Source organism: Marmota monax, unplaced genomic scaffold, assembly GCF_021218885.2.
Source record: "Marmota monax isolate L192 unplaced genomic scaffold, Marmota_monax_Labrador192_F-V1.1 WCK01_AAM20220418_F8-fsc00031, whole genome shotgun sequence".
Lineage (NCBI taxonomy): Eukaryota > Metazoa > Chordata > Mammalia > Rodentia > Sciuridae > Marmota > Marmota monax.
Genome location: NW_026695197.1, coordinates 3,079,852 through 3,092,724, shown reverse-complemented (window position 1 = coordinate 3,092,724; position 12,873 = coordinate 3,079,852).

Sequence of the window (12,873 nt, the reverse complement as noted above, 5' to 3'; positions counted from 1 at the left end):
CAAGAGCAAAAATAAAAAGGAGCATTAATTTTACGGTAAGTTTGAAATAAAACTCTCAAAGAGCATCTTTCATTATTTTGGAAATAACACTTTTTTTATTGCAGAAGATAAAAGAATTGCTGTTCTGGCAAGGGGTGTTAATAAAAAGTGACGTTACTAGGTGCACTGGGAGTTGTAGCCATTTTTAGGAGCATAGAAATTTCTAGAAATTATCCCAGCTGTGTTGGTGGAGGGCCTGGCCCAAGGCAAGTAGGCAGATCCCAACAGATAATTATGGCAGCCAGCTGTTCTTGTCAGCAATTTCCAGGCAATGCTCTTGAAGAATCTACTTGTGTACCATTCCTTCGGTTTCCTAAAATCATGGTATTTTCTGGAATTCCAGACATCAGATACGCATATCAAAATGAGATATTGCAAATATTGTTATAGTGTAAAACATGTATCTGGTCTTTCCCCCCTTATTCTATAACTCCCTCTCCAAGGCTGGCTATAGAGACTTGAATTTCTGCTCCTCAAGGTGAGTTATAGAACCTGTTCTTCTCTTGTGCCTCTCTGTCTTATAATTGATCATGGAGAAATTTTCTGACCTATGCTTTTGGATCCTAGTCCAGAAGACACTTCTCATTCCAGAGGGTCCTGCCCCGCACCCTGGAGAGAGGAATGTTGCACAGAAGGCCAAGAAAAATGTTTAAAGCAGACAGGCCTTGCAGGGTTTCCGCACCCAGCCTATTAGCAACCATGCCTATGCAACCAAGGCTCCTTTAAAACCCAAAAGTTCAGGGCTGAGACGGAGAGCTTTTGCATAGCTGAACACATGGAGGCTCCTAGAGGGTGCTATGTCTGGAGAGGACCTGAAAGATCAGTGTCTCTTTTCACAGACCTTGCCCAATACATCTTTTCATCTGATTCCTTTGTAATAAACCAGTAAAGGTAAGTAAATATACCCCTGAATTCTGTAAGAAGTTCCAGCAAATTGATATAACCTGAGGAGGGAGTTGTAGGGAACCGTGATTGATAGTCTGTGGCCAGAAACACAGGTAAAGTTGGGTGTGGTGGTGCACACCTGTAATCTCAGCGACTCAGGAGGCTTAGGCAGGAGGGTGGCAAGTTCAAGGCTAGCCTCAGCAATTTAGCAAGGCAGAAGCAACTTGGTGAGACCCTGTCTCAATATAAGAACTAAGACGGGCTGGGGATGTGGCTCAGTGGTAAAAGTGCCCTGGGTTCAATCCCCAGAAGAAGAACAACAAAAACAAGTAAAACAATCCAGGATTTGGGGACTGGCATCTAAAATATATCAGGTCCTGGGCCAAAGCCCCCAGCTGTGGGATTGAATTTATCTCCAGACAAACAGTGTCTGAACTAAATTGAATCAGAGGACAGCAACTGGTGTATGCTGTAGGGTTGATTGCTTGCTGGGGATGGGAGAGAATCCTCACCCATTTTGAGGTCATCGAAGTGTTGCTATGGTGTAAGAGAAGGGGGAGAAGTAGACACTTTGTTTTTCTGACAATCACAATTGTATTTGCCTATTTTGTGCTCACTTTCTTCTTAATTTTTAAATGTTTATTTTGGAAGTTTTACTAAAAATAAACAATCGATGAATTACAACTTCTTAATATTCAGCTAGGAATTGCTTATTCTTGCCCCCCCCAAAAAAAAATTTTTAAAAGCTTTATATTTTTAGACACATCGTAATCACCAGAAGTCCATAGTTTATATAAGACTTCATTCTTGGTGGTGTACATTCTGTGGGTTGGATAAATATATAATAATATGTATTTGCTGTTAGAATATCAAAGTATTTTAACTCTCCTAAAAATCCTGTGTTCTGCCAATTTATTCTTCTCCCTTCTCAAGCCGTAGTAGCCACTGATATTTTCTGTCTCCCTAGTTTTGCCTTTTCTATCATGTCATATGGTTGGACTCAGACAGTATGTACAGTATGTAGTCTCTTCAGACTGGCTTTTTTATGTAGTAATATGCGTTTATGGTTCTTCCACGTCTTTTTATGCCTTGGTAGCTCATTTTTTTTAAAAGTGTTGAATAATATTCCATTGTCTGGATGTACACTCTGTTTATCATTGACCTACTAAATGACATGTTGGTTGCTTCCCAGTTTGGGCAATTATAATTGAACTGCTGCAAACATTGATGTGCAGGTTTTTGTATGGATGTAAGTTTTCGCTTCTTTGTGTTGATACCAAGAAATGCAATGGCTGGATCACATGGTAAGAATGTTTAGTTTTGTAAGAACCTGTCAACTATCTTCCAAAGTGGCTGTATCATTTTGCATTTCCACCCCAAAATGAATACGTGTTCCTCTTGTTCTACATCCTCACCAGCATTTGATGCTTTCAGTGTTTTGACTATTTAATTGGTGTGTAGTGGTATCTCTGTTTTTAACTTGCACTTCTCTGATGACATAAAACATGGGGGCTCTTTTTATAAGCTTATTTGCCATCTATTTATTTTTTGATGAGGTAATTGCTCATGTCTTGGCCCATTTTTAAAAAGATACTGGGGCTTCAAAGTTGATTAAGAGGCAGACTGTGTCTTCTAGAAGCCTTAAATGTAGAGGACTGCGGACATAGTACCGTGTGACATGTGCCTTACTTGCTGTGGATATAAAGTGTGATGTAAGGAAGGACTCTCATTTGGATTAAAGAATTAGGAAATCTTTCTGAAGCTAAGTAGGAGCTAGAAGGGAGGACATTCTAGAGGGAAAAACAGGATGGCAAACAAGTGTCAAATTACAGGCCATCCTTTACTCTGGAGGCCAACATTGTCTGGTATAGTTGGCACAAGGGTGCTTTGGGCAATGTGATTGCAGGAGACAGTGTAGAAAGATCATCAGGGATCTTTATCCTTGGGTGGAAGATCACCAAAAGCTTTAAGAAGGGGAAATGAAGTCACATTGGTTACTGTAATGATAGCTTTGGCTTCAGTGTGTAGGAGGGAATGAGACAGGGTGTTGGTCTATCACTCAAGGCAACAGAAGAATCTCTTTGACCAAAGCTACAAAGAACATTCTGTTTTTCATGACATTCTGATTGCTTTCAGAAAGGCTATGTTAAAACTTGGAAGCCACTATCAATATTAGAGAGAAAGTAAAGCAAAGAAAACAGTAGATCCTCCCAGCTCCCAATAGTGCTAATCTTTGCAATGCAAAAATTAAATTTTTAATCAAAGCCATTATTACCAAAATCAATTAGATGAGTGTTGGAAACTCTTTTTCTTCTATGAAAAAGTTTTATCATTTCTTTTCATGAAAACTTAAAGCCCTTCTGCTCTACAAGAGACAATGTGAAGAGAATGAGAAGACAAACTACTAACTGGAAAAAAAATGCAAAAGACAAATCTGATAAAAGACAATTATCCAAATCATATGAAGAAATCTTAAAATTCAACACTAAGAAAACAGTATTACACTATAAATACTGAAGCTTTATAGTAAGTCTTGAGGTCAGGCGAGATAGGTAATCTAACTTGACTTTTCCACTTTAACATTGTTTTTCTCTGCAGGAAGTTAGGTCTTCATCTACTAAGGAATATTCATGGCTCTTAAATTGCTCATGAGTCTCATTACAAGAGCCCCAAATATGACTCCAACTGATGTCAGCAAATGTAGCAAGTGGGTTTATATGATTTATGCAGAAGGAATGTACTATAGCCATTCTTTAGAGTGATGGACAGGGAAGCTGTCATTTGATTTCAAAGAAGCTGACATTTGACTTTTCAAAAGTAGGCAGTGCACATCAGCAGGTGATACCGTCGGGTGCTGTGCTCTATTCTGTAGGCTGAAGTCTTCCACTGTTCCTAGAGAGAGCCTGTTTGTACATATACATGAAAGCTTGTATACATATACATATACATCTGTCAACTGCTGAAAACACTGACCTGAAGGTCATTTAATGTGTGTCTCTTAAAATCTCAGACACTGTGTCCCCCACTGAAATTCCATGTAGTGTATAGAACTCTTTACTTTTTATTCATATTTTCCTCACCACCATCTTTTATTTTTATTTAAGAAAGTACACTAAAGCCTGAGTGATGGACTGTGAGCTTCCAGTTCTTGAGGTTTTGTTGTTTTAGATATCACTTTTATTTTGTTTTCCTAGAAGGTTACACTACAAGTCACTTTTCTTGGTATATGTATGCTAAATCCAGGATAAGCCAAGCGACTCAGGTTGAATTAGCATCAGAGTCCATGCCCCAGACCCTGGAGATTGGCAATTGCCATGAACTTAATCCTAGGGTTGTGCCATGCGTTTTATCAGGAAATTGAATCACTTCATCCAAAGTTGCTAAACTAGCAGAACAGAAGCTTTAAGTCCCAGGGTGGAGTTGTGCGGGAAGAGCTGATGGAAAATGAAGTCAGAACTGAGGCATGTGGATCTGGGAAATCCATACATGGAGGGAGTTGCTAGCGCTAATGCCTGAAGTGATTTCTGCTCTGTACTTTTCAATTGCATGAATTAAAACATTCCCTCTCCCTCATTCCTCCCTCTTCCTTTAAAAAAAAAAAAACAACAGAGAGTCACTTGTTCATCTTGGACTTTTCAGATGCAGGGGACAGAAGATAAGTTCCCTCCCTGCAAACCACTAGTATCTAGAAGGACATCAGGGAGTATAGCCCTCTGCACAGCCTGATTCTGTTGATGCAGAGTTGGAAAATTGGAAGTTGACCAGTTGTCCTTTTTTCTCCTTCCCTTCCTCCCTCCCAATCCCCTGCTCTCTTTCTTTCTTATTTCCTTGTCCTTCTTTATTCACCTGCTACATTTGCTGACATCAGTTGGAGTCATATTTTGGCTCTTGTAATGAAGACTCATGAGCAATTTAACAGCCATGAACATTCCTTAGTCGATGAAGACCTAACTTCCTGCAGAGACACAGATTTTCTTAATGTTGAATTTTAAGATTTCTTCATATGTTTTGGATAATAGTCTTTATCAGTTTTATCTTTTGCAATTTTCTCCAGTTAGTAGTTTGTCTTTTCATTCTCTTCACATTGTCTCTTGTAAAGCAGATGTTAATTTTAATGAAGTCTACCTTACCAATTATTGGGATTTTTGCAAAAAAAAGGTCATTTCTACACCTAAGATAATCTAGATTTTTCTCCTATGTTTTCTTCCTGGAGTTTGATAGTTTTGCATCTTACATTTAAGTCTATGGTCTACTTTATTTAATTTTTGTGATGTTTGTATCTAGGTCCACTTATTTCACATGTGGGTGTCCAATTGTTTCAGAACCATGTGTTGAAAAGACTATCATTTCTCCATTGTCTTGCCTTTACTCTTTGCCAAAAATCAGTTGACTATATTTATATGGATATTTTTCTGAGTCTCTGTTCTGTTCCATTCATCAATTTACCTATTCTTTTGTCAGTATTACACTATAAATACTGAAGCTTTATAGTAAGTCTTGAGGTCAGGCGAGATAGGTAATCTAACTTGACTTTTCCACTTTAACATTGTTTTTCTCTACTCTGGGTCTTTTGTCTCTACACAAAAACTTCAGAATTGATTTGTCAATATCAACATATAACTTCTTGGGATTTTGATTGGAATTGAATTGAATCTGTAAGATCATGTAGGGAATAATGATGACAATATTAAATCTTCCTATCCATGAACATGGAATATCTTTCTATTTATCTAGTTCTTCTTTGACTTCTTTCAAAACTTTATAGTTTTCTTCATTTAGATCTTGTGTGTAATTCATGAGATTTATGACTAAATACTTAATTTGGGGGATACTAGTTTAAAAAGTATTGTTTTAAATTTCAAACTCTACTTGTTCATTGCTAGTATATAGGAAGGTGGCTGACTTTTGTATATTGACCTGTGCTCTGCAACATTGCTCTAATTACTTAGTACTTCCAGGAGATTCATTTTGGTGATGTTGATTCTTTCAGATTTTCTACAAAAACAGTCATGACATTTGCAACAAAATCAGCTTTATTTTTTCCTTTCCAATGTATATCCCTTTTATTTCCTTTTCTGTTTTATTGCATTTAGCAGAACTTCTATTATGGTGTTCAAAAGTAGTGGTGAGAGGGAAGATTTTTGCATTCCTGATCTTATTAGAAAACTTAGTGTTTCTTACCATTAAGTATTATGTTAGTTCTTTTTTTTTTTCTGTAGAAAGTCTTTATCAAGTGAGGACATTCTCTTCTATTTTAATTTACTGATAGTTTTTATTATGAGTGGGCATTGGGTTTGGCCAAATACTTTTTCTGAATATATTGCTATATCATGTGATTTTTTCTTTAATATATTGTTATAATCATGCTATTTTTCTTTCTCATCCTGTTGATGTGATGGATTACATTGATTGATTTTGAATGTTGAAATAGCCTTGCATACCTGGAAGAAATTCCACTCATCTATGGTGTATAGTTCATCATATATATTGTTGTTGTATTTCCTAATATTTTGTTGAGGATTTTTGCAACTATGTTCCTGAGAGGTATTGGTTTGTGGGGTTTTTGTGTGTGTGTGTGTGTGGGGGGGATGTCTTTGTGTGGTATCATTATTAAGGAGTTAGGAAGTATTCCTCCTGCTTCTACGTTCTGATAGAGACTGTAGAGAAGTTGTGTAATTTCCTTCAATGTGTGGTAGAATTCACCAGTGAACCCATTTGGACTCATTGTCTTCTGTTTTGGAAGGTTGTTATTTATTGATTTGATTTCTTTAATAGATATTATATTAATGTAGTTTTATGTATAAAACTAAATTTAGGAATAGTGTAGGGTTAGCCATAGGGTTAGGGAATGAATATATATATCAAAAACATGAATATTCACAAGAATGTACATATGAAAATATATATGTTTTGAAATAGGCAAGGGTTTAATTTGAATCATAAATACAGATTTTTAATTTGCCAGATAGTAGTCTTTTTTTTTTTTTAAATCTTTGTGAGCTTTGGAAGAATGTGCCTTTCAAGGAATTGGTCCATTTCATCTGGATTATCAAATTTGTGGGCACAGAGTTATTCACAGTATTCCTTTATAATTCTTTTAATGTCCATGGAATCTATAGTCATGTCACCCCTTTCATATCTGATTAATAATTTGCGTTTCCTCTCTTTTTCTTAGTCTGCCTAGAGGTTTATTGATTTTGTTGATCATCTTGAAGAATTAGATTTTGGTTTCATTGACCTTTTCTTTTGGTTTTTAATTTCATTGATTTCTGATCTAGAAAGTTTATTATTCTCTTTTTCTGTTTACTTTGGATTTAATTTGTTCTTCATTTTTTAGTTTCTTAAAGTAGGACCTTAGATTGTTTATTTTAGATCTTCCTTCTTTTCTGGTATATACATTCCATGCTTTTCCCATTTATTTATTTTTTACAAAATAAGTCATTGTGCCTGGTTTTAAGTTAGAAAATAACAAACAAAAAAGAAAATAAAGTCATCAAATTTCAATCATCCACAGATTACCTCTGTTAATGTACTTCTTAATGTTTATGCCTTCTCTGGAACATTGAGATAATTATCTTTGCAGAGTTTGGGGGAGAATAAAGTAATTTAAAAATGACTTAAAATACTTAGCATTACATTTAAGTACATAGAAAGTACTTATGAATATTAGTTCCCCTTTCTTCTTGAAATTTTTTTCTAGTTACATGTATTCATTTTTTTAAAACCAAAATAAGATTCTACTGTATTTACTATTTTGCCACTTGCTTTTTCTGACCTATGAATTATCTCTACTTTGTCATGTCAAATAGTCATCTTCTCTATATTTGGTTCATATTCAAAATTCAAATAAGACAAAAATGACTTATCTATAGATGATTTGTCCAAATCAGGATCTGATTCAGGAAAATTACACTTCAAATTTCCTTTACTTTAGTAGGGTCCTTCTACTTTTCATTATTTCAATGATATCAACTTTTTGAAAAGCTGAGTCAGTTTTCTTACAAATGTCCCACCTTTGTTTTGGTTTTAACTTGTCTTATTGTTACATATTTCTAGTCCTTTGTATTTTCCTTATTATCTCTAAAGATTTGTGAGACTCAAATAAAACATTGTGCAGAATGCATTCTGGATATTTCATACTGCATCAGTATTAGAAGATAGAGTAACATCTGGTTGACCCTCTTCTTTTTCTCTCCTGTTTGGAGACTGCAAATTAGTTCAGGTTAAAACAAGGAATTCAAACTTCAAAGAAGATTCTAGATTTGAAGTGATGGTCTATTAAACTATGACTTGATTTCCAAAATATTCACCTGTTGTGCAAAGTTTCAGAAATATATCAGATGTTAAACTAACTCATTGACCCTTCAACTGCCTTCAGTGGTGCTCAATAGATCACAGACCATACAGGTTCAGACAGGAGGGCAGATGCAAACCTGAAAGATGAGTCAGCTCAATTTCCTCCTTTCTTCTCATTTTATTATCCACAAAATCAGCATCATAGAGGCACACGGGAAATGCAAATCTAAACATGTGTTTCCTTGCTTAAATCCCTCAACATCTCTCCCACTACTGCAAGATGAACTTGTGGCTTTTTAGAATCCACAGTTTTCCATGCTTTGGTTCAAGGAACATCTCCAGCTGTGTTTCTTGGCATGCACTTCATGCTCTTTGTTGCCTGTGTCACAGCAGACTGCAGACTGCTGGCGGTTGCCAACCCCACTCCCTTGAACAGCACTTTTTCACCTCTTTGGTAGCACTATCCTAACTCTAAGCTCTGAATCCATGGGTACTTTTCCAGGTATCCATTTCTGATTACCCACTCTAGCTTGTGCCCTGTGTCTGTGTCTTCATGCCCAGAGAACATTGCTAGAGCAGTCTTTCTCTTTTTCTTTTCTTTTTTTTTTGGTGTTGCTGGGCATTAAGGCATCTTGTCTCATGCATACCAGGCAAGAACATTACCACTGAGAACTACCTATGTTCAGCCCTGAACCCAGAGCTGACTTCAGGGTTACACTGAAATGTTTAAGGGTTGATCTGTTAGTTAATCTATTGATTAGTCTGCAATATCCCCAAGAGTGTGGACTGTCCCTTGTTTCTCTTTGTACTCCCAGTGACTCAGCGATTCATGGTAGATGTCCAATGAATATTTGTGGAACCGAAGTAAACTTGGTGGATTGAAATGCTGAGCAAAATGTGGGCTGAAATTTGTGTTTCTGAGGATGATATCAAGGAACAGGGTTGGGAGTCCTGGGAGGAAGTCTAAAATCTGGGTCTGAAATACAAGGTCTTACTCTAGGATGTGCACAAGATTCAGTGGCTTATAAAGTATTCATTAAGATAGCATTTAGAAATTGAAGTCAGGGTTAAGGGGATGTACGATCAGAAAAAGACTTGGCCGTAAAGACTGGGTTGAAAGAAACAAAAAACAACCCCTCCCCCCAAAAATAGAAATAGGGTACAAAATAGGAATAATACATCAGGAATCCGTATAGGCAACTATTTTGGTTACCCAACTCCAAACTCAGAAGTGACTCTCTGTCCTAGAACAAGGACTCCAGCTCTGCCCTGTGCTGGCTTCCTGGTAAGGTTGAAGAAGAAGGCTGGGCAGAACAGCAGGCTCCTGCAGGCAGGTGAGCACAGGCTTCTAATGCCTTTAGGGCACGCCCTTCCTGCTCTCACTCTTCCTGTGATTTCTATTCTCCCTCCTCCTCCCTCTTTTTCTTCTGGATACTCCCGTTTCCCCCTCTCTGCCTATTCCTTCCTATTCCTTCCTCTCTTTCTGGCCCCCACCCCCCAGTACTCTTTCCCTTTGTCTTGTCTCTCTTCTTCACTACTTCTGGGCAGAATGTAAGTTCAAGTTTGTATTACCAATTGATCAGAGGAAGTTTTATGTTTTGTATTTTCACTTACAAAAGTAAATGCCCCCAAATGCCCCCTTCCACACTTTTAGAAGATCAACTAATTAAATTGCTTGATCATCATTTAGAATTAATTAAAACCCACCATGTTAAGCTGGACACGGTTCCCAGTGGCTCCCAGAGGCTGAGGCAGGAGGATCGCAAGTTCAAAGCCAGTGTCTGCAAAAGTGAGGCGCTAAGCAACTCAGTGAGACCGTGTCTCTAAATAAAGTAAAAAATAGGGCTGGGGATGTGGCTCAGTGTTCTAGGGCCTCTGAGTTCAACTCCTGGTACCCAAACAAACAAACAAACAAACACCTCACTATGTTAGAACTTAAAAATAGGCTACTATGAGTTGGGGGTGAGGGTGGGATGGCTGCCCTGAGCCTGACCCCGATAACAGGTGGATTGCTGGAGCTCAGGTCCCTTTTCTTAGGACACCAGTACAGGGAGAGTGGACGGTACAGCACAACATCCCAAGGGATCCCTGAGGTCTTTCAGAACTTAGGGACAATGTTTAGGTCCCTTAGGTCTATCCCTTAGGGACAATGGTTCGTTGCCCTCCTGGAGGCTTCATTCCTAACTTACTCAATTGGCCATAAACATGGTGGGAATTTCATACCTGTAGTTTTCTCACAAAGGAGATTCTTCAGAATTTATTTCCTCTTGAAAAAAATGACTGGAATGCCCCAGACCATGTTGTCCAAGGAACTTACTTTTTGAAAACAATGACCATGAAGCCCAGAGAGGGAAGGGACTCATTTGTGGTGGTACCTGAGTCAGAATCTCATCCCCAATTTTCAGGTTACCATGACAAAATACCACTGGATAATGGGGCCATGTATCAACCTTTACAAAATGCAATCTGTGTATAACTCCAAAGGTTGAGATCAAAACAAAAAGGGAGTGAAAAGCAGGTTTGCTTGGTTTAATTCAAATGAGCAAAGAAAATGAGGCACCTACAACCCATTGCCTATACTTCACGTAGGCCAACTGTCTCCTATTAGTGACAAAGACAATAGGCCCATGGTAGATGATTCTCGTTTTTACAGATTCTTCCACTGACCTCCAGGGGAGTGACCACTTTCTTCCCAGCATTTTCTAGGAAGAGGTATTCTGTATAAAAGACCTATCCTGTGCTGACCTTCATGTCATGTGAATGATATCAAGTGCACTGAAGTACCTTTCCTATACATAGTATTTGATCTGCTCTAAGAGGTACTGCCCTGTGACTAGTGTGGAAGCTAGGGATAGCTTCCCCATTCCTGGAATTAAACACTTCTTAACTCTTTCAACTTATCTATTGAATTCAGGCACTTAAGAACTTGAAGCAACCTGATGAAGTAGTATAATAGCTCACAGATTTCTTTGAACCACAAATCAGGGTCAAAAACATAGTTGATGTCATCAAAAATACACACCTACACAAATACATATATAGAAATGAAACAAAAGTTTTATAGAACAATCCTGTTACTTTGTGTAATGTATTCTGATTTTTAAATGTTCTATTTAATTCCATTAATAATGTTAGTATAAACTGGGCATGGTGGCACATGCCTGTAATCCCAGAGACTTTGGAAGCTGAGGCAAGAAGATTGCAAATTCAAAGCCAGCCTCAGCAATTTAGTGAGGTACTAAGCAACTTAGAGAGACCTTGTCTCAAAATAATAAATTAAAAGGCTGGAATGTATCTCAGTGGTTAAGTGCTCCTGTTCAATCCCTGGTACCAAAAAAAAAAAAAAAAGAAAGAAAGAAAAAAAAGTTAATATAGCCAGGTGCGTAGCACATACTTGTAATCCCAGCAACTCAGGAGACTGAAGCAGGACGATAACATGTTCCAGGCCAGCCGCATCCACTTAGTGAGATACTATTAAAAACAAAAAAACAGGGGGATTGGAGGATGTAGTTCAGATGGTTGGGTGCTTGCCTATTGTGAGAAAAGCCCTGGGTTTCATTCAATACCCGGTCCCACACACACAGAAACAATATAGGTAGGCATATCAAACTGACTTCATAACATTTTTCAGATTGACCAATAATCTGAAAACCACTGATTTAATCCAATACCCTAATTTTATAAGTAAGCAAAGTAAGGTAAAAAGACTTTAGTGACTTCTCCAAGAATTGAACCCAAATATAAATATAGTTATCAATCTAGTCAAGGAGAGGTATAAGCCTTGGAATTTGAATCATCTGATCTTTATTTTTTCCCTGATAAGTTGGCAACATCTTTTGATGATTTACGATTTCTGTTTTAGCAAGTTAGATTTTCCTATTACCAACCTTCAGCTATTAGAAAAGATAACTTTTTAGTGGCATTAAGAAGTGATGAAGATAATTCAATCAATAAATATGCATTCCACAAGCATTTATGAAGTATCAATATGTGCCAGGCACATCCTGAACCTAGAGATAGTGATGCAATCCTGGATTAGGGTCTTCACAGGTTTGAAAAAAAAAAAAGAATTCAGTGCATGTTGTGAAAGATAATGTATAACTGACTGGCCGTGTGAAACTACTTGATAAGTATTTAATGAAAGCCCTTTATGATGATTGCATTTTTTTAAAACTGAACTTGACCTAACAAGACTCTATATAAGGTGGCAACAAGGGACCATCATAAGACTGAGAAGGGTGGTGAAAATAATCATGAGCTGTCTTGAAAAGCCAGAAAGTGTAGTTCTTACTAATTATGCACTCAAACCTTAAGACTCTCCAGATTTCAAAATTCATTATAAAGCACTTCCTTACTTTGACTAGATTTTCCAGGTGACAGTGAAAGATGTGAGATTCTCTTTCAACTTCTTACTGTGAATCAGTGAGATACATATCACAGAGCTTAGGAACTTCGGCTTCAGATTTCATTTCTGAGTCTTTTTCCTGCTAAGCCACATGCTTTGGGGCCTTAGCAGAGGGTGCTTCACGAGCCCTTTGCCAAAGCACACAGTGAATTGAACACACCCTCATCTTTAGAGAAAGGACCTCTCTCTCTTTTTTTTTTTTATTCTGCAGAAACTACAACTCCTAAGTCAGTGGGACTTCCTGGAAT